The sequence below is a fragment of the Symphalangus syndactylus genome, chromosome 4 (genome assembly GCF_028878055.3).
Source record: "Symphalangus syndactylus isolate Jambi chromosome 4, NHGRI_mSymSyn1-v2.1_pri, whole genome shotgun sequence".
Lineage (NCBI taxonomy): Eukaryota > Metazoa > Chordata > Mammalia > Primates > Hylobatidae > Symphalangus > Symphalangus syndactylus.
The window spans coordinates 35284340-35307810 of NC_072426.2; positions in this window are offsets into that span (position 1 = coordinate 35284340).

Genomic DNA, 23471 nt, shown 5'->3' on the forward strand with positions numbered 1-23471 from the left:
GCCTTCATTATGCAATTATTTCTTAAAGTGCCTCCTCTTGATGCTGCCACATTGGGGATTAAGTTTCAACATGAATTTTGGAGGGGACAAACCTTAAAATCGTAGCAGTTTAGTATCATTTGCTAACGGCTTTGTGAGTAAATGAGATCTTACCGCTTTTTGTTTCTCTGGAAGGCCAGGGTTTGATAGACACTTGTTGAACTAATTTTAACCACGGGCCCAATGCAGGGGCTATACTCTGGGGATTTATTGTAAATTATTTAAAAAAAAAAAAAGGATAAGGAACATGCTCCAAAACATAGCTTTTCTATAACAGGGGAGAGGTAACAGTTTTGGGATATTTATTGTACCCATGCTATTTATCACGTGCTGTCCATGTGCTAGGGATGCAAAGATGAATAGGACATGGTTCTCGCCCATGCTGCCTTAAGCAAGTAGCACAATTTAGTTAAGTGGACTGAATATGACACAATAGGGCATAGTGAAGACTATGGCAAGCAGGAGAGAGCTTTCCAGATTTAAAGGCTTTGTTCAAATCTTATCACTGGATCCTCTAACTTTCAAGACACGCTAAAAAAATGAATTTTTACATTAACTCTCCTGATTTTAAAATGCTGTTGACTAATTTAAAGTTTTAAAAAATACCATGACTTTGGATTAAAAAAAAAATTTCATTAGGCTACATTGGAACTCTGGGTCACTGAATAGCCAAGGCAAAAAGAACAAAGCTGGAGTCATCACGTTATCTAACTTCAAACTGTAACACAAGAGTATGGCAACCAAAACAGCATGGTGGTAATACAAAAAAAGACATATAGAACAATGAAGCAGAATAGGAAGCCCAGATATAATGTCGCACATCTACAACCATCTGACCTTTGACAAAGTTGACAAAAACAAGCAATGGGAAAAAGATTCCCTATTCAATAAATGCTGCTTGGGTAACTGACTAGCCATATGCTGAAGACTGAAACTGGACCCTTCCCTTACACCATATACAAAAATCAACTCGAGATGGATTAAAGGCTTAAACCATAATACTATAAAAACCCGAGACAATAACCTAGGGAATTCCATTCTGGACACAGGCCTTGGCAAAGATTTCATGACAAAATGCCAAAAGCAACTGCAACAAAAACAAAAATTGACAAATAGGACCTAATTAAACTAAAGAGCTTCTGCATAGGAAAAGAAACTATCAGCAGAGCTAACAGCCTACAGAATGGGAGGAAATACTTGCCAAGTATGCATCCGACAAAGGTCTAATATCCAGATTCTATAAGGAACTCAAACAAATTTATAAGCAAAAAACAACCCCATTAAAAAGTGGGCAAAGGACATGAACAGACACTTTTCAAAAGAAGACATACATGCTGCCAACAAGCATATGAAGAAATGGTCAACATCACTAATCATTAGAGAAAGGCAAATCAAAATCAAAATGAGATACATCTCACACCAGTCAGAATGGCTATTATTAAAAAGTAAAAAATAACAGGTGCTGGCAAGGTTGTGTAGAAAAGGGAATACTCATACATTTCTGGTGGGGATGTAAATTAGTTCAGCCATTGTGGAAAGCAATATGGCAATTTGTCAAAGAACTTAAAACAGAATTACCATTTGACCCAGCAATCCCATTATTGGGTATATACCCAAAAGAATATAAATCTTTCTACCATAAAGAGACATGCGCCTGTACAGAAAACCAAATACTGCATGTTCTGACTTATAAGTGGGAGCTAAACATTGAGAACACATAGACACAAAGAAGGGAACAAGAGACACTGGGGCTTACTTGAGGGTGAAGGATAGGAGAAGGAAGGGAATTAAAAAACTACCTATCAGGTGCTTTGCTGATTACCTGGTTGACAAAATAATCTGTACACCAAACCCCCATGACGTGCTACTTACCTATATAACAAACCTGCACGTGTATCCCTGAACCTAAAATAAAAGTTAAAAATTAAAGAACTGTGGGCCACATTTGTGCAACTTCTGTCTTTGGGAAACTGTCTTGTTGAATGACAAAGCACTCATAATGTGTCTAATTGTAAATCAATATAATAATACTTAGCTCACAGGTTTAACTATATTAAGATACTGGGTGTAAAGTATTTGACAAAATGATTGCTGTTAGTAATTATAAATTGGTGATAAAATTCATGTGTCAAGGATAGAAGGAATCAGATGATGGAGTTACAGATGTTCAGGGAGAAATCAGAGAAAGTTCCCCAGAAGTGGTGATATCTGAGCACTGTTTTTTGTAACAGCTTTACTGAGAGATAATTAATATATCATACAATTCACTCATTAAAGTGTACAATTCAATAGCTTTAGTATATTCATACAATTGTGCAAACATAACCGCAAATAATTCTCGAACATTTTTATCACCCTGAAAAGTAACCTCGTACCCATTAGCAGTCACCTTCCACTTCCCCCAATCCTTCTAGTCCCAGTCAACCACAAATCTACTTTCTGTTTGGATACTTAATGCAAATGAAATCATACAATATAGGGTCCTTCGTTACTGACTTCTCTTACTTAGCATAATGTTTTCAAGAGTCATCCATGTAGTATGTATCAGTATTTCATTCCTTTATATTGCCAAATAGTATCCTCTTATATGAGTATACTACATTTTATTGATCTGTTTATTAGCTGTTGACCAACTGGGTTGCTTGCACATTTTGCCACTTATGAATAATGCTGCTATGAACATTCATGTACAAATATTTGTGTGGATATTTTCATTTCTCTTGGGTATGTACCTAGGAGTGGGATTGCTGGGCTAAGAAGCATTGTTTTGAATAATAAATAGCAGTTTTTAAGCTGAAGAGGCAGGGAAAGTCAGAGGAGGGAGAAAAGAGGGGTTAGAATTGGGAGGATGTTTTGTATTTTTAGCAAAACCATGAGGTCTAAAATATAAAGGCATATGCAGGAAACTCATAGTGGTTCTATATGGAGAATGTGGTGAGAAATAAAGCTAAAGAAGAAAGCAGAGTTCAGGCTATGGAGGAGCTTCTTGGCCTATACTTTCTTTGGAAGGTACTAGGGAGCCATTGAATGCTTTCAAGAAATGCAGGGCAAGACCACTCCGGAAATCATGTAGAGGGTGGGTTTGGTTCCACAGCCGGGATTCTTCCTGGCAGGCAGCTTTGGTCAACATCTTGCTACCCGCAGAGAATTTTACTCTTCAGAGCACTCCACCTTAAATATTTGGACTGGCTGCTTGTAATCAAAATAGTGTAATGCGGATTTATGATATGTGATGTATTTATAACATGGGCAAGGGAGTTTTAAGTTAAATCATTTTGTTTTCCAAAAAGATATTGCAAAACTGAGCAAGTTTTATTTATGTTGGTACAAAAATGTGTTTAACTTAAGTTTTTGAAAATGAGTGTGCCAATTGCTTAGATTCTTTTTTATTTTTACTTTTTGCAGTAAGAAATATTCATTTCAACCAATAAAAAGTCTACCAGAATGGTGATTGAAATGGAGAAGATGACTCATGATTTGAACCTGAGTTTTCTGAAATTAAAATTCCTTCTGCATTGGCAGCTCTTACAACAGAATATTCTGAAGATACTCCTTGTTTATTCTCGGTTGAAGGACAAGAACCTGAATTGAGAAGCTGTCATCCGGAATGAATAGTTTTTGTGTCCCTATGGTATAAGAACTGTTAGATACTATTAAGAATGTTGTGTATTTCCTCTCTCAAAGCTGCAAATATTGGCTATGACTCTCTTCTGAGTTTTATTTAATACGTTTTCCAGTCTTTTTCAGTTATGGGTCTTCAAAAATAATATTTCTCTGTGCTGGTTTCAAATTGAATTTGTCTTACTATTAAAACAGCTTGTAGTTGCTTTTTAATTTCCTAACTCACTTGGTAAACATCAGAAGTGGAGCAGTATGAAAGGATTTGGAAAAGTTGTATAAAGCCTTCTATTTTCTAGCGTTTAGTTTATTGGACTTGCTTCCTTCCTTTTGAAATGAAATAGAAGTTGAGAAAGCTTAAAACGCTATCAACATACATCCGGCCTACAAATATGTATTGATTTGTGTGTATCAGATACCACAGGGGTATCAGTATACTACGATATAGTGTCAGATACTATGGGAGGCATGGGGGTCAAGATGACAAAGATAAAGGCCCATTTAACAGGGTTTACGACCTGCTGGAGGAGATGAGAAACATGCACAAATGACTGCTGTGAGACAGTAAGGCAAAGTCTGGGAGTGGCACAATTGCAGTGCATAGGGATGTAGCAGTGACAGCAGTCCTTTGGGACTACTTTCATGTGCCACTAAATGACAGAGATATGTTCTGAGAAATCCAACCTTAAGCGATTTCATCATTTTGCAAACATCATAGAGCGTACATACATAAACCTGGATGGTATAGCCTACTAGACACCTCAGCTATATGATAAAGCCTATTATTCCTAGGCTACAAACCTGTACAGCATCTTACTGTACTGAATACTACAGGCAATTGTAACACAATGGTCAATATTTATGTGTCTAAACATAGAAAAGTTACAGTAAAAATATACTATGAAAGATAAAACATGGTACATCTGTATAGGGTACTTAGCATGAATGGAGCTTGCAGGACTGAAAGTTGCTCTGGGTGAGTCAGTGAGTGAGTGGTGAGTGAATGTGAAGGCCTAGGACATTCCTGTACACTACTGTAGATCTTATAAATGCTGTACACTTAGGCTACACTAAATGTGTAAAAAGGTTTTGGCCAGGCGCAGTGGCTCATGCCTGTAATCCCAGCACTTTGGGAGGCCGAGGCGGGTGGATCACCTGAAGTCAGGAGTTCGAGACCAGCCTGGTCAACATGGTGAAACCCCATAACAAAAATTAGCTGGATGTGGTGGCAGGCACCTGTAATGCTAGCGACTCGGGAGGCTGAGGCGGGAGAATCGCTTGAACCCAGGGGGCGGAGGTTGCAGTGACCCGAAATCGCACCATCGGACTCCAGCCTAGACAACAAGAGCAAAACTCCGTCTCAAAACAAACAAAAAAATTGTTTCTTTTTTAAATAAGAAACTAACCTTAGCTGACTGTAACTTTTACTGTATAAACTTTCAACATTTTTAAAAACTTTTGACTCTTTTGAAATAACACTTATCTTGAAACAAACATATCGTACAGCTGTACAAAAATATTTTCTTTCTTATATTCTTATTCTGTATGCTTTTTTCTATTTTTAAAACTTTTTATTTTTCACTTTTTAAACTTTTTTTTTTTTTTTTTTTTTTGAGACGGAGTCTCGCTCTTTCACCCAGGCTGGAGTGCAGTGGCGCGATCTCGGCTCACTGCAGGCTCCGCCCCCCGGGGTTCACACCATTCTCCTGCCTCAGCCTCCTGCGTAGCTGGGACTACAGGCGCCTGCCACCGCGCCCGGCTAATTTTTTGTATCTTTAGTAGAGATGGGGTTTCACCATGTTAGCCAGGATGGTCTCAATCTCCTGACCTTGTGATCCGCCCACCTCGGCCTCCCAAAGTGCTGGGATTACAGGCGTGGCCTTTTTAAACTTTTTTGTTAAAAACTAAGACTAAAACACACACATTAGCCCAGGCTTACATAAGGTCAATATCATTAAGATGTCACTAGGCCGTTGGAATTTTTCAGCTCCATTATAATCTTATAGGACTATTATTATATATGCTGGCCATTGTTACACACATTGTTATGTGGTGCATGACTGTATTGTTTTGGGTGATTTTATAAGGGTCGTGCAGAAACGGAGTCTGTGATTGAACATGTTAGGAAGCATTGCTTTATTTTTATTTTTATTATTATTATGTTTTTAGACAGAGTCTCGCTCTGTCACCCAGGCTGGAGTACGGTGGCATGATCTTGGCTCACTGCATCCTCCGCCTCCCAGGTTCAAGCAATTTTCCTGCCTCAGCCTCCCAAGTAGCTGGGATTACAGGTGCATGCCACCACACCTGGCTAATTTTTGTGGTCTTAATAGAGACGGGGTTTCACCATGTTGGCCAGGCTGGTCTTGAATTCCTGATCTCGGGTGATCTGCCTGCCTTGGCCTCTCAAAGTGCTGGGATTACAGGTGTGAGCCACTGTGCCCAGCCAGGAAGCATTGATTTAAGCAAAATCAAATGGGGAGTGGCTAAGAGGTTCTGAGTTCAAATCCTGTTATCTTTTTTTTTTTTTTTTTTTTTTTTGAGATGGAGTCTCTCTCTGTCTTCCAGGCTGGAGTGCAATGGCACGATCTCAGCTCACTGCAACTTCTGCCTCCCTGGTTCAAGCGATTCTCCTGCCTCAGCCTCCCAAGTAGCTGGGACTACAAGCACGTGCCACCACGCCCAGCTAATTTTTGTATTTTCAGTAGAGACAAGGTTTCACCATGTTGGCCAGGATGGTCTTGATTTCTTGACCTTGTGATCCGCCTGCCTCAGCCTCCCAAAGTTCTGGGATTACAGGCGTGAGCCACCATGCCCAGCCTAAATTCTGTTATCTTTTAATTATCCATTGTGAAATTTTGGTCATGTTATTTAACCCTAGAATTTCCTCATCTATGAAAACAATCTATTCCATAGGTAGTAGAAAGGATTATATGAGACGTGCAAAGCATTTAGAAGAGCTTGCTATAGAGTATGCCCTCAATAATGAGTATTCTGGCTGGGTGCAGTGGCTCACGCCTGTAATCCAGCACTTTGGGAGGCTGAGCCAGGCAGATTGCCTGAGCTCAGGGGTTCTAGACCGGCCTGGCCAACATGGCAAAATCCTGTCTCTACAAGAAAGAAAGAAAGAAACAAACAAACAAAAACAAAAATTAGCCAGGCATTGTGGTGCCTATCTGTAGTCCCAGCTACTTGGTAGAAAGCTGAGGCAGGAGAATCGCTGGAGCCTGGGTGGTCAAGGCTGCAGTGAGCCATGTTCATGCCACTGCACTCTAGACTGGGTGAAAAAGTGGGACCCCAACTCTTTAAAACAACAAAAAAATTATTCTTTGAATGTGGGGGACTTCTCAGAACCTGAAGTGCTCATATGCATTCTGAACTGAAAAGTGAGAGAGAGAGAGAGAGAAATCATGCAATTTATTTCAAACACTTAAAAAAAATACAGTGTCTCAAAGGCTAGTGTTCTAAAGAACAGATCTTGAAAACCCTAGGACAGGAAGATTAGAGATAAAGAAGACAGCAGTTGAGCTGGGCATTGTAAGAGGGAAGTGACTTGATCAACTAAAACTGGGGTACAAAGCATAAAAGAGCAAAAGCAAAAAACGAAGTGTTATTATAATTGAGAACAGCAAAAATAGTTTGTAGAAGTTATATTTGTCTCCAGGGGGGAAAAAATGCCTTCTTGATGCAAAGGAAAGAAGCCAAAATGATTGCAGTGGATGGCTACTGTTTTCCCCCTTCTTCAGGTAGCAGCATCAGAATTTCCTTGGGGAACCACTAGAGGTGAAGAGGTGGATATACTGTGAAAGGGCTGCAGCTAAGACTTCAAACAAAGTCCTTGTGTTGTAAAATGGGCAAAAGTTAGATACTTTAACCTCCATTGGTTAAGACCACTGTCTCTTTTTGTTCTGACCTTTTCTCATTCACACTTCCATTGTGTTTGAGATATTTAGAAGGGCTGTTGGCCTATTTTTGAATCCAATTGAGGGAAGTTGAGTTGGGAATCATACATTTAGTTTCAGTTTAATGGATATATTTATGTGGTTCACAGACACTTCTATGACAGTTCAGTTAGTGCTGGCATCCTAATGTAATTCCTGACTTCCAGAAACATCCCTGTTACCCTGTGATGACTGCCTTGCTGTTGTGATGAGTGGACACTGACAGCAAACTGGTTAATGAGCATTATCTATTCTAAGAATATTTAATATCAGTTCCTGGACAAGAAAACTTGACATGTCTGGAAATCTTCCAGCTCATATGGAGAAGAAATACGAGAGATTTCAAACTTGGCAGCAATGATAAAAATACACAGAAAAGTATCAATAACAAGTTGTAAAGCTGAAAGAACATTTAAAAGCCATCAGTAACCAATAAAACCTCAAACAAAAGACCCTGACGAATTCTGATCAACATGGTAGAGGAAGGACTGAATTATCTATTTTCCTTAAAATATGATAGTTTGAGGTTATTGTTGTATGAAGAAGTGATTGAAGAGTATTCAGCCAAAAAATGTAGTGGGGGGAAAAAAAAGCCATTATGGACATAGGTCAGGGAGGATTTGGTGATGATTGTGGTATTTCTTAGCTTTTCTGGATCTGTGATTTGTTATTTCTTTTCTTGTTTGAAATATTTGCCTATAATATCTAGTTTTATATTTGTTGTTTTCTATTCTTTTTCTTAAAAGGGGCTCTGCAAACTGAAAAAGCATTAGAACTCACAAAACTTGATCTGCCTCTGGGAATTGTCCTTGTCATCGCCCATGGTGGAGTCCAGGTGGGACTGATTCCATCCCAGGCTCCGGAAGGGCAAGTCTTTCCAAACTGGCCAATGGAGCATTGCAATCAGCTGGTTTGAGAGAATGATTCAGGAATGGACACATGACGTGATCAGAGGCAGAGACTCAGTTCTCCGGTTTGTGCCAGAAAGCCAGTTGGTTGGGAGGCAGACCCTTCCGTAAATGTGCAGGGCACAGGTGGAGGCTTTGTACCATGTGTCTAAAAATGATCAAGACACCAAATTGGTAATCAATATATAATCTTTCTAATTTCATAAGGACAAAATCAAAATATATGTTTAAGGTCATGATTTTTATGTGATTGAAAATTATCAAATAGTCAAAGACAAACGAATTAAAATTTTGTGAACATGATTGGGCATTCTGTTAGTATACTGGCAATGATTAGAGGGATAATAAACACACATGGGAACACACATATATCTCAAATTATTATGTAATTATTTCATAAAATGTATTTTTTAAATTTATAACAGCAAAAATACTATTTTATACTCAAGATTTTACATAATTTGTTCTATTACAATATTACAATAATGATCCAATGAATTTTTAAAATTCGAATATATTTTCATCAAAAGATACAGAAGTAAGGTAAATGCATTTTAAAGAATTAGCAATATTTTTCTGTTTTCAGTTGTTTTGCTTCTAAGCTATGTCTATTAAAATAAAATATAAAAATGCATATTACAGATAATATAAAAGTGTAAATGAAAGGTATATGAATATAGCTTAAATTTCAAAATAATTTTGAAATTGAAATTCAATCTTATTAAATAAAAAAGATTCACAATTCCAGTGTTCAATATTCTTTTAGTTGCCATGGTATTATATCAGGATCACATCTTGTGCACAAAGCAATCTAGACACATTGTAAAAAATGTAAGGTTGATGTGAATTCTTTAGTATTATAAAATGTCTCCCAGCTATAATGTGCAAATATTAGAAATATTTCTCTAATTGTTGGCTTGCTCTGTAGCCATTTCCCGGGGGTCCAAAAGTTGGGACATGAAGAAACACACAAGAAAAGGGTACTTAGCAGTACTGGGAATTAATATTTCATTTGCGAGATTCTACTGTATTCATGCTAATTGATAGAAAGGACTGGACAAATGAATTCAGTTGTCTTTTTTTGTACCTAAACTCTTCCTCCTCTCAAATCCCCTCACACTTCTAATCAATGTCCATCTCTGACATCATCAGCAGAATAACTCACAAGATTTCATGGTATTCAGATACATGTGAATTTGAGGACACAGAACAAGAGATGGGGAGAAGCATTTCCCGGGGATCCAAAAGTTGTGATTGACAAGAACGGATGTTTAAGACACTCTCTAATGAATATATACACAGTATATAGTTTTGTGTGTGTCTATGACAAGTGGAGTCTAAAACCAGGAGGCCCAGGGAAGAAATAATACCCTACAGGACCATTCTGTTGCTACCCAGAATTCCCAGGGCTCAGTCTCCTAGGTGACTTCTTCTCTCCATTGAGGGGATGGGGAAGGCGATCCTACCCATCACTCAGGCTGCTTCCTGACCGATTTTCTTCTCTCTCTCACTATTTGTATAATCTCTTTCATGACAAGTATATAAAAAAGACTTTGACTCTAATTAGCTTCAGAGTTCTGCCCCTTGTAGGGGGTAAGAATCTCCAAGTCAAGGAATTATGAAGGTTTGGCAATCTGCTTAAAACAGGAAGAGAGGGCCAGCGCAGTGACTCACGACTGTAATTCCAGCACTTTGGGAGACCGAGGCGGGCAGATCACGAGGTTAGGAGATCGAGACCATCCTGGCCAACACGGTGAAACCCCGTCTCTACTAAAAATACAAAAACAAAAATTAGCCGGGCGTGGTAGCAGGCACCTGTAGTCCCAGCTACTCGGGAGGCTGAGGCGGGAGAATGGCGTGAACCTGGGAGGCGGAACTTGCAGTGAGCTGAGATCGAGCCACTGCGCTGCAGCCTGCGAGACAGAGCGAGACTGTCTCAGAAAAAAAAAGGAAAAAAAGACGTCCAGGTGCGGTGGCTCACGCCTGTAATCCCAGCACTTTGGGCGGATCACTTGAGATCAGGAGTTCAAGATCAGCCTGAGCCTGGCCAACATGGGGTAACCTCATCTCTACTAAAAATACAAAAATTAGCCCATTGTAGTGGCGGGCGCCTACAGTCTCAGCTACTCGGGAGGCTGAGGCAGGAGAATCGTTTGAAGTGGGAGGCGGAGGTTGCAGTGAGCCAAGATCACACCACTGTACTCCAGCCTGGGCGACAGAGACTCCATCTCAAAAATAAATATAATATAATAAAATAAAATAGGAAAAAAGAATAATTCAGGAAAAACAAATTAATATATCAATAAATTATCCTGCCACAGTGGCAATGGCGACTTGCTTTCCACGTGGTGGGAAAATAAGTTTTAGTTGTTTCTTTCATCCCCTGTATCTCAATGGGGGCCAATCATTCTGGAAACCAGCTAGAGAAATGAGAACAGATATTAGAGAGAAGACCCCAAAGTCCTACCTGAGAATAACACAGCTTCATTAAGGGCCTGCTGGCAAGGAGCAGGGGGCGGGGGCCGGGCCAAGACCTGGAGATTTTCAGTCCTAGAACTTCTTCCAGAAGCACAGAGAGACAGTTGTCTCCATGAAACAGATTAAATACGACAGTAGCCCAAGTAGCCAGGTTATATATTGGTGAGCCTAGCATGAGAAGAATGTTTTGCCTAAGACTGAGCAGGCATAATGACAATATGGGTTAGAAGAGTGGTAAAAAAAAGTTAGGCCCAGAGGAAAATATATCAAAAGTAAATTGTAATTTTATGTTGTGAACTAATTGGAAGCTTAAAATGGCAATTGAAATTCTTTCTGGGCCTTAGGGAGATGATGCGGCCTTCTTCAGGATGTTTGAACTTAATTACCAGGTGTAGCAAAAGCAGAATAGATTTTGTAAAATTACTTAAAACAATCGTGTTGGGCACCGGCAATAGTTATATTTATCTAAAGGCCTTAGCACAGCTTTCAAGTTGAAAGGTAATTTGTATCATTGAAAATTTAGTAGAATTTCAGTGCATCTACAGATGAGTGGAAATAATGTTTGAAAAATGTGTTCTGTACCCTGTCAGGAATACATTTGAGTTTTAAAGTGTATATGGATGTTTCTTTAGTGGTATATTGGCAGAAAACTGTTTTTCTGTTCTTAAAAATATTGTTAAATGCTAAAAGTAATATAACAACATTACAAAGTTTTAGAAAAATAGAAAAAAGTCATGTATAATCTTACCAGCCTACTACAAGAACTCATCTTTTCTTTTTATAATCCTTTGTGGGCATATGGTTTCCATATTGTTATGCAATTTTGTATCATGCTCTTTTTCCCCTTATTATAAAATAAGCATTTTCTTATGTTTTTACATACCCCGTATTTTAATTTAAAATTTTAATGGCTGCATGGTATTCCTTTTAGGAACTGTGCCAGAATTAACTTAATGGCAGTCTCTAGGATAAAACACTTAGATTGTTTTCAATTTTTGCCATTAAAACAAAAATGCAATGAATGTACTCATATGGGAAATGCCCCCCTTTCATCTCTTGTCCTGGCTCCAAGTTTTTTGAAGTAGGATTAGTGGGTAAAAATGGGGATAGGACATTTTCTTGGCTCTGGATGTGAACTGTTAATTTTTTTTTTTACTAAATTGTAGTGACAATGAAATAAAATGTTACAATGTTTCAGACGAGCACATTCATCATTGTACTCGCTAGCATTTTGTCTTTTCCCTCCCTCCCTCCCTCCCTCCCTTCCTTCCTTCCTTCCTTCCTTCCTTCCTTCCTTCCTTCCTTCCTTCCTTTCTCTCTGTCTCTAATTTAATACAGCTTTCCTTTCTGTTCCTTTGTGAGCAGAGTTAAATGTTTTTGCATATGTTTATTTCTTCTTAGGTCTTTTATGAATTGTGTATTCAGGATCTAAAGGGTAACCTCTCAAACATGGACCTAAATTCAATTGATGACAAGTTCATTAAAAGTTCCTGAAAATTTGTTTGATGAAAGTAATTACATGCCCAACTCAATTGAATGAAAATAAACTTTTAGTTATATATGTATCAGAAATTAATATTTCTGGCTGGGCACGATGGCTCACACCTGTAATCCCAGCACTTTGGGAGACCGAAGTGGGCAGATCATGGGGTCAGGAGATCGAGACCATCCTGGCTAACATGGTGAAAACCCACCCTACTAAAAATACAAAAATTAGCTAGGCATGGTGGCAGGCTCATGTAGTCCCAGCTACTCGGGAGGCTGAGACAGGAGAATCACTTGAACCCGGGAGGTGGAGGTTGCAGTGAGCCAAGATTGCACCACTGCACTCCAGCCTGGTGACAGAGTAAGATTTTGTCAAAAAAAAAAAAAAAAAAAGAAAAGAAAAAAATAAATATTTCTAATGAGGGTTATTTAATACTTTCAGATAATGATTTTCTCAGGTTATCTCAATCCAAACTAATTTCCTTCAAAATGTTAATAAGTCTGGATTTCGTGGGTTCTTTAAAAAAAGAAAATAAAAACATTTAAAAATAGGGATTCACAAAAAAGAGTTCTGTGATGACATAATTTGTGATATAGCACTCAAGGGGATAGTGGGCAAAAAGAAGAACCTTTCCTCTTGTGAAGCTAAAAGTGCCTAGACAAATTGAATCATATAATCCAGTATCCCCAGTTTGTATGATTTCCCAAATTCTGTTTCAAGGGACCTGACTTCAGCCTCTTCTTGGAACTTATGAAGCCCATTAGCTAAATAAATCTGTTTAACAAATCACTTGGTCATACAGTTTACATTCTTCATGGGCGTGGTCATGAGAGATATGGACGCTTTTTGCTTTGAAAAGAGGAAGACTTGCTCCTTTGACTCTGCCCCTTCCTACCCTAGAAAGTCAAATGAGTAGCAAGGGAGGTGAGGGAACAGGGGGTGCTTATCTGGGCCTCAGGGAGAAGACTTCATTGCCTTGGGTTCATGGCATTTTGCCTTTTTTGTCATTAAACGGTAAGATCCATAGCAGTGGTTAAGGTTGAGGATGCTCAAGAAGTACATAATAAAAATCCACGGGATCTTTAGATAAATGTAATAGAACTTCTAACTATTTTTTATTTTCCATCTTATTTTTTGGATATTTCCATTTCTATTGTAGAGTAGTATATGTTTATAATAAGTAAACATATATTAAGGGGACATGCTCAAATATGGATACTAGTGATCTAAGATGGGAAAGAATAGGTTGTGGGCTTAAAAGAAAATAAAGAGGATATTTATTTAAAAAATATTCATTCATCAAACAATGAGCTTCAAATATCCTAAGCACTAGTGTAGAGCATATAATAATAAGCCAGGGTCCCTGCCTCCCAGAATTTTAAGGACTTGAGCCAGAGGGACAAAAGAAGTTCTAGAAACTCATGTGTAATCAATGTAGCTCATCAGGCAAGAACATTCAGATTTACAGCATGTTTTACTTGGAGTTTTCTCCCATCTCCAATCTATGGTGGCAGCTAATGACTTGGTAAGAACCCTATTTTCTGTTCATCTCTTTCTTTTCCATGTTTTTCCATATTAAAGATATGCACAATGATGCTTGACGCTAAAATCCATGATTCTCAAAGCTGTGTGCACTTTAGAATTGGTATAGCTAAAAAACCCCCCTAAAAACCCAGAGTGTACACATTTCTAAATCATTGACCAGATTTCTGTAATGAGAAGGAAAACAAAAAATAACTGGTCTAGCTAAGAGGTTCATTATTATGTGAATTATCTGGTTAATTGATATCAACTTGGGGTCATTTAATGGTATATTTGCTAGGACTCCTATAACAAAATGCCACAGACTGGGTGGCTTAAACAACAGAAATTTATTGTCTTCTAGTTCTGGTGGCTAGAGCCAGAGAGGAAGATGCCAGCAGTGTTGCTTCTTTCTGTGGGCTTAGAGACAATCTTTTCCTGGTGCCTCATCTAGCTTCTAGTAGTTTGCTGGCCATCTTTTGCATTCTTTAACTTGTAGATGCATCACCCCAATCTCTGCTTTCACCTTTATATGTTTTTCTCCCTGCATCTATCCAAATTTTCCCTTTTTAGAAGAACACCAGTCATGTTGAACTAAGGCCCACCCTAATAACTTCATCTTAGTTTGATCATCTGCAAACACCCAATTTCCAAAGAAGATAATCCTCACAGGTTCTGGGGATTAAGGCTTCACCATCTTTTTGTGGGACACAATTCAACCCATAACAGATGGTTAGAATATGCTGGCAGATGGAAGGATGGTTTGACAAATGCCACCATGATCTACAATGATTTTATGCTACAATATTTTATATTTTAGACTTAATCAATCTGTCTTCTTTACAGGGACCATTTTGTAATATGTAATTACATTAATATATGCAATTCCATGTAGATAAAGAGCGAGTATTGATGTGATTTTGACGGGGACCATGCAATAGTCCGTAATTCTATTTGGTGGTGTCTGAGTTGTGCCTGAGCTCGCCACTCCTGCATGGTATCGTTCATGGATTCTGACCATTTTGGAAGGGCATATTTCCCATCTGATTCTGTTAGTTCAGACAACTCCAATCTCTCAGCTCCAGGCAACTGGTTCTTATATTTCTAAGTCTTATTTTTTGAGATTTACCTACCCCCTGGGGAGTTCATATTAACTCCTTCTACTTCCTCTATGTTGGCCTCTAGATTGTCCCCAATTTTTCTGAGAAGATTTTATGATATGCTTGAAAACACAAGGCTCACGCCTATAATCCCCACACTTTGGAAGGCCAAGACAGGGCGACTGCTTAAGTGCAGGAGTTTTGAGACCAGCCTGGGCAACATAGGGAGACCCCGTCTCTACAAAAAATAAAATAAAAATAAAAACAAATAAAAACAAATAAAATAAAAATAAAAACAAATAAAAACAAACCAGAAGGGAAGCAGATATACAGAAGAGCAATCCGATAATATGGTCCCTAAATACTACTTCATGAGTTGGGTGCAACACAATCATTGGGGGGAATAAATATATTGATTTCAGACCCCATCCATGGGAATTCTGATTCAGCATGCCTGGGATTGGGCACAGAAACGTGCCATTCAGGAAACAGGAATGTAGGGGATATAGCTTGCTCATCATCCACTTCCTGTTTAGCTCCTCCTAGTGACAGAAGCCATCTGTCCCACTCCATCTAGGGGTTTTCTCATTCATGTTGGGACTCCTAGAGGTCTAGATTCTAGACTCCAAGTCTTAGAAAGACCTGAGAATCCCCAGGGTGGCAGTGTGGTGTAATGATTGGGAGCCTGAGCAATGGATTCTGCAACTGGCTAGCTGGCTCACTGTGGGCTTAACCTCTGTGGGTCTCAGTCTCTTCACCTATAAAAGTAATAAGAGCTGTTTTCTAAGTTTGTGAGCTTTAAATGAGTTCCTACATTTAAAGCACTTATGATAGTGCTTGGCACATATCAGTCTCTCAATCAATCTTGTTATTGCTAACATGATTATTTTCCTGCCCATCTAAGGTTTAATGTCTAAATTCCAGTTTCTGTCTAAGAAGCTACCTCATTCTAGGAGACTTACAGTAGGAATTACACATTAGATTTCAAATACAAACTCTTGCCATTGGACAAGTTAAACCTTCTCTTTACTCCTCATCCAGTTTGGTATGGACTTACCCCAAAGCGGCAACAAGAATACCATATTAGAATGTATAAGGTCATGTGTCTATAATCAGCATAGGAGGTACAGTGGTAGGGCATTTCTTCCTTATAGCTGCAGTGGTGGGGTCTGAGTTGGTCTGCAGATGCACAGGGAGAACCTGGGTAACTCAAAGCACCGGGGTGAGCTGTAGACTTTCCCACTTACTCATATCCCATTTGTCCAATTCATAGCATTGGGCTGCGGCTTTTGACTTGCATGCTAGTTCCATGCTGGAACTGGAGTCCTATCCAGGGCCCTGCCCATGTGGCTAGAACTCACCCCAGCCACTCAGGCTACTCCAGCCTGGCTCTCTAGGGTAATGAATCCTATCCTTGCTGTCTCAGCACTAGTTTCAAACTTACTGGCAAAAAAGGCGGTAAGTGAGGTGGGGAACTGCAGAGGGTGGTTGGTGCCTCAAGAGATTTGGGAGGCTGTGTATTGATATTAAAAATGTGTGGGCCGGGCGCGGTGACTCAAGCCTGTAATCCCAGCACTTTGGGAGGCCGAGGCGGGCGGATCACGAGGTCAGGAGATCGAGACCATCCTGGCTAACACGGTGAAACCCCGTCTCTACTAAAAATACAAAAAAGTAGCCGGCCGTGATGGCGGGCGCCTGTAGTCCCAGCTACTCGGGAGGCTGAGGCAGGAGAATGGCGTGAACCCGGGAGGCGGAGCTTGCAGTGAGCCGAGATCACGCCACTGCACTCCAGCCTGGGCGACAGAGTGAGACTCTGTCTCAAAAAAAAAAAAAAAAAAAAAAAAAATGTGTGTATTGATAGATATGGAAAATGTCATGAAAATACATTGCCATCATAAACACAGAAGTGCATAAAGCAAGACATATATGTAAGTGACAATTATTTTTATGTTAGAGGAGACATATCACTCAGCTCTCTCTTCAATTATTACCCTTACTAAGGATTCTCTGGGAAGCCTACTATCTGTGACAGGGACTTCCCTTTTCCTACTCTGTATATCATTTATTACAGGCTCTACTACACTCTGTGAATTTGTTTACTTGCCTGCCCCTTCAAAGGGCTGTGGCAAGGCCCTTAAGGATTCATCTTTACAGCTCATCACCTGACACAGTGCCTGGGACTTAGTAGGTGCTCAATAAATGTTTACAAAACAAATAAAAGATTTAAGTAACTAATTTTTTATTAAACCATATGAAGATATCAAAAATTAAAAATAGCAAAAAATGGAAACCAAAAAAATCATCAACATTGAGGGGTGGCTAAGTAAATCATGACAAGAACTATGTGATAGAATTTCATGATTTGAATAATAATGTTTTCAAAAATATTTAATGACACAAGATAATGCTAATCTATTAAGTTAAAAAGCAGTGTATAGAACTCTGTGGTGTCATCCCATATGTTAGTATATAAAACATAATTGTGTGTATGTATTAGATGTATGGGTCTAAGGAAGGAAAACAATGTTACTGGTGATCATCTCTGCTTGGTAAACTAGTTGTTATTTTCTTTGCGGTATTTTATCTTACAAATTTTCTGCATGTATTTTTTTCCTTTGTGGATTTGTGTAGAGAAGTATGTGTGTATTTTTATGTTCTGAGAGAAATTGAGAGATGGAATTTAAAAAATAAAATACAAGCTAAGAAAGCCCAGTGAAGCATTGCTAAGGCTGTTCTCATGGGGTGGGGGAGGGTAAAAAGAGGGACGAGATCATTTATTACTTCAAGATTAAGTTAGAAACTTGTCTTCAGGATCTCCAGGCTTTAAAGGAACCCTCTGCTGGCTCCTTTCTGAAAGTGATTCCTTGGAATCATGACACCTGCTCCAGGATGACCTGGGTCAGTCTGGCTCTTGCCTCATGAGGGACAGCAGCTGTTTGCAATTTTTGCTGTGTTCTCCCTGTTACAAGCCAAGGTGTTACAAAGACAAGAACTCTATGCAGAGGTGTCCTCAAGGGGCGGCCCCCTCTCTTTGTCCCACCAAGGCAGATTCCTTCTCTTGAGGTGTGGGCAACCTCACAGCGGGGCAGAAAATATAACACAACCACGTGTTGTGCAGAGCAGTCTGTCTGGTCACAGTTCAAAAGCCTTTCAAGGAAAAGCTTCTCATTTATTATAGAAAGGAAAACATTACTGCAAAGATTCTTAAATGAGGGCTAGTGAACCACGTTGAGGCTAAGTTAAAAAGGGGTGGGGCTGCAAAATTGCCCCTGCTAGAGGAAGATGAGGAATGCACTGGGAGCATTTGAAAGCCGAGGTGACCTAGGAGAGCAGGAGTGGAGGCTAAATTTACACTCGGCATCTAGGTCATGCTGACCTGCTCGGGAAAGGGAAGTTGAGGGGAGGGTTGAGTGATAACTGTGAGGCCAGTGCATAAATAAAAGTGGCCTAGGCCAGTGCTTCTCAGATTTGCACATGCACGCAAATCACCTGGGATCTTAAATGAAACTTCTGGTCCAGCAGGTCTGAGTGGGGCCCGAGAAGCTGCATCTCTAGCACGCTCCCACGTGATGCTGATGCGGCTAGTCCATGGACCACATTTTGAGAAGTGAGGGCTTAGGAGGTGGGAGGGGACACAAAATGGGCTTTGAGGGGCTGAGAGGAGTGCAATTTACCTTGTTGTCTGAGCACACAAGACCAGTTGGGGAAGGATTTCCTAGTGATAGCAAAAATCATTTAATCTGGTTGGGAGGGAAGCCATCTGTTTTCAGCCAGTAGTATTTGGGAAGCCCTGTGGTGTGGTGGAATAGAGATCAGGATTTTGAGTCACGCTGACATGAGTGTGAATCCAAAGGAGCTTAGTGTTTATCTTCTAGGGGACAGGAGGCTTTGAAGGGTTTGAGTTTCTCCTAGTCAACGCATTCCTTAGCCTGCTGGCTAAGGGCCTCATGGGTGCTTGAGACATAGCTGGAAGCTTCAGTGGAAATGGCCCATTGCCACCCTCCTGGCCCAGTTGAGGGACACTTCCTGGCCAGAGCCACTTGCCCAGAAAGGGAGAAAGGTTTGCAAAGCCCGACCTCTAGCCACAGTCAGGGTACACGCTGGACTCAGGGCCCCTTCCCATAATGAGGCTGGCTTTCTGTTCTGTGTTATCAGCATCTCCCACCCTTGATACTCAAACTTGGGTCTGCAGACCAGCCATGTCTGTATCACCTTGTTAGAAACTTGGAATCTTTGACTCCATCTCAGAGCTTCTAAATCAAATCTGCATTTTAGGAAGATTCCAAAGTAATGTGCGTGCACATTAAAGTTGGAGAAGTTCTACCTTACATTACTCTTCCATCAGCACTTTTCAGGCCAGGGAAAGAAAATTCATAAATTAAACAAGTGCTTACATAGCCTTACTGTGGACCAGGCAATGTTCTAAGCACCTTTCAAATATTAACTCATGTAGTCAGCCATCAGCCACATCACTGCACTCTTCTCTTGCCTGAAGCCTATGTCATAGCCACACTGCAGTGTCCAGGAGGGCAGTAGGCGTCCTGTCATGTAGAACTCTGGCACCCACCTGGCCAGCTGGGAGGTGACTTCAGACTCTTTCTGGGGCTCAGCAAAAAGCACAGCCTATGGGGGAGATTTGCATGTGAGGGGCTGTCTTTGTGGAATCATCCTTTCTAAGCATCTTGGAAAGTTTTCTGGGTTCTGATAGTGATTGCATTCTAGAAATGGGTTGGTAGATTGGCTTTCATCCTCTCTTTCTCTCTAGCCATTCTTCGGACTCTAGAGGGAGGGGAAAGATAGCTATTTGAAATCTCAGGTCAGGCTAGTGGGGTGAGTCTCTGGCATGGAAAACCGCCTGCTCAGGCCATGGTTTAGATTTTGGACTCTGGAGAAAGACTTCCTGGGTTCAGACCTGTGTCTATCACTTGCCAGTTGTAGGGACCATAGATAAATTACTTAACATCTCTGTACCTCAGTTTTCCCATCTGTAAAAGGGTCATATAAAGTACCTACTTTATAGATGTGTGGTGAGGATTAAATGAATTAATATGTGTAAAATACCTAGACGCACTCAATGTTACCGATTGTTATGGTTCTGTCCCAAGTCAGAGTTCACATCTCCTTCATCCAGGTAGGGCTTGATGGCTGTGCTATTCAGGAAGCCCAGAACTAAGCTGGGGATTCCAGGGATGTCCCCAGAATTGAAGAGGGAGTTGGCAGATCTCCAAGGTTGGAGAGGAATTAAAGGCTGCTTTCCTTTCCTACTGCTGGTGTAACAAATTACCACAATTTGGCCACTTAAAACAGTATCAATTTACAGTGTTACATTTCTGGAGGTCAGAAGTCTGAGATGGGTTTCATTAGGCTCAAATCAAGGTATTGGCAAGATTGAATTTCTTTTGGAGGCTCCAGGGGAGAATCCATTTCTTTGTCTTTTCCATCTTCTAGAGGCTGCCTGTATTCCTTGGCTCATGGCCGATTCCTCAAGCTTCAAAGCCAGCAGCCTACCATCTACAAATTTATGCTGCATCATCCAGTCTCTGCTTTGGTCTTAACCTCTCCTCTCCTGACTCTCATTCTCCTGCCTCTTTCTTTCACCTATAAAAATCCTGGTGACGACAGTAGGCCCACTGGCTAATCCAAGATCATCTGCCTATCTCACAATCCTTAACTTAATCACACCTGCAAAATCTCTTTGACTATGTAAGGTAACACCCAAAGATTCTGGAGATTAGCATGTGGACATTTTGTGGAGAGGGGCATTATTCTCCCTACTACAAGGGCCAAGGAGACTCAGTAGCAGTTTACTTTGCCTTTATTAATGCTCAAAAGAGATTGGCAAGAAGCTCTTGGATAAATGTCCAACATTTATCTGTGCTGAGCCCTACTGTAGGTACCTCCCATTGTTTTTACCATTTAATTTGCATAGAAGCCCACTTTACAAATGAGGAAACAGAAGCCAAGAGAGATGAGGATGCTACTCCAGCAGCAGGGCTGGTATTTGAACTCAAGTGTATTTGGTTGCAAAGCCCATCCTTTTCACACCACAACATGCATGTCATTTAAATAGAGCCCAGTGGGGCATGACTGTTTAGAAGGCTTAATGTCCTCAGTATAATCAATTTTTACAAATATTGTTTGAATATTTCTGCAGCTGGGAGCTGGCCAGAGCAGAATTTGTCAGTAGCCTTTGGAGTCTCATTTAACTAGGGCAAGAGAGGGCTGTGCGAGCACCCTGGGGAGGAGGTCTCAGTTTGCCGTGGGCCCCTCTAGGGCCTCATCTCAGAGCCCCATGGTTTCCAAGGTAATGTGGCCCAGAAACCCAGTGCCCTGCACTATGTGGCCCAGTTTGACATCCAGCCCAGGGCAGAATCCTTTCAGATAAGTAAATGAGAGCATCTCAAAGTGAGCAAACCACTCTACAAAATCAATTCTACGCCTCTGGCAGCAAAGCTTTTGGCATTAAGAAAATTAGAAGAGCTCACGAATAATGGAGATCACACTAAATGGCAGGAGAGAGAGAAACATGGTTTGGTAAGAGTACTGTTTTGTCACCATAGCCCTTGGAAGTGGAACATTTAAGAAAACAAACAAACCTGGGCAAAGACCCTCCCAGATGGGATTATGAGCAGGGTAGAAGTCCCAGAAGTGATGATGATGGAGGTGCTCTTCTACCGTCAGGGGACAGTGCTTCGCATATACTCACATCAGTCCTCTTATGTTCTTTGGAATCACCCTGCTTCTTGATGTCACCTACCTCCAAGTTACTTGAGGAAGACACTTCAAGCCCATCACTGCTGCTGGTGGCTCCGTGATTATGTGGCTGATTGCCAAACACTCTATGTGCCAAATGCACTGTATTCCCAAAGAATGGGAAGAAAGTAGTAAGATTCACTGGTTCTCCAGAAAAAAGAAAAAAGGCTGTGATTTGTAGTGTTTTCCAAATTCTATGGTGCAAATGCTCTCATCATGGCTGATTTCAAACTACCAACTTGATGTCAAATGGCTTGCAAAATTCCTGACAATTTAACAGTTTATTCTCTTAACCTGGTGCAGACAAGCACGAGCACACCACTGAAAGTAAGTTTTCACTTTGTGCCTATTTGACATTCAGGAGCCCTATTGTGTGTTCCAGAGTCCACTATGAAAGCAGCCACTTGGTTTCTGCACGTAGCTTTCTTTTCCCTAGGGGCCCACAGCAAAGTTCTTGGGGGCAGGCTGGGGCAGTGCTTCCTGCCTCTGAGCATCTGACCATAAACTTACCATTTCAGGAGAAACCTTCCCTCGTGTATATCACTTGGGCAAATAGATACCTGGTAGAGTCTCCAGATCCTCCCTCCAATCTCACTTTAAGTTTAGCTAGTTCCCCAAAGTGGCTGATCATCAGAATTTCATGAAGAGCTTTCAAAAATATAGAATCCTGGGCTGCCTCTTTCTCCAATGAATCTGATTTGGAAAAACTGTAATTTTCAAATGTTCCTTGGGTGATTCTAACGTTGAAACATTTTGGGGAGTCATCGCACCTTGCTACTTTCAGAAAGAGGTTAGAGAGGATAAACTTAAATTGCCCTTCCAGAAGAGTCAAAGCCATCAAATCCTACCATTATCTGGGGGTGATGTCCTTAGAAGAGAAGCAGCGAATCCAAGGGATATGTCCATATCTTCTTTCTCCCTGCAGCAGGGCAGGCTTAGGAAGCCAGTGGTCAATACACCACAGTCCCAAGACAGCTGCCAAGCCCGAGTGTGGCAACCGCCTAAATTAGTAGCTCTGAGCCATGTAACACCCAGTGCCAAAGGGCTGTGGCTGGACTAGCCCATGGCTCTGCTAACCCTGCCCTTCTCCCCTGTTCTTTCTCCCCAAGTCTTCTTCTATACTGGATCCTGGTTGCAAAGCTTGCTGCTCGGAGTCAGGCCTTGGATACTAGGTTTCTCCAAAGGGAAGAGGCATTTTCTTCTGAGCCTGGCCCAAGAGAAAATAACCTCGGACACAAGCAAAAGATCTAAGGTGGCTGCAGTGGGAAGAGAGAGGGAGGGGTTCATGACACCTCACTGACATATAGAGTCAACTTTTGACATAAGTGGACCCATCGGTTTTGTTTTGCTTTGCTTTCCTGCCTTGGTGTCTGTAATTCATGTAGAATGCTTTGTTGTGGAAATGAAATCAGTTGTTCTCTTGGTCATTGTGGCTGGAATTGGAGACTCATATGAAACAAAAAGCAAATGGCCTTTGGCCCTGCCCAAGAGAGGTACTTTGTACCCAGTGACATTAAACTAACTCCACTGTATTTTATCTGGGAAAGATAAATGTAGAGTGGAAAATGAGAGGGCATCTCAGCTTGGAGGTAAGTCTCTGGTGCTGCTGTCCCCCTCCCTGGTGCTG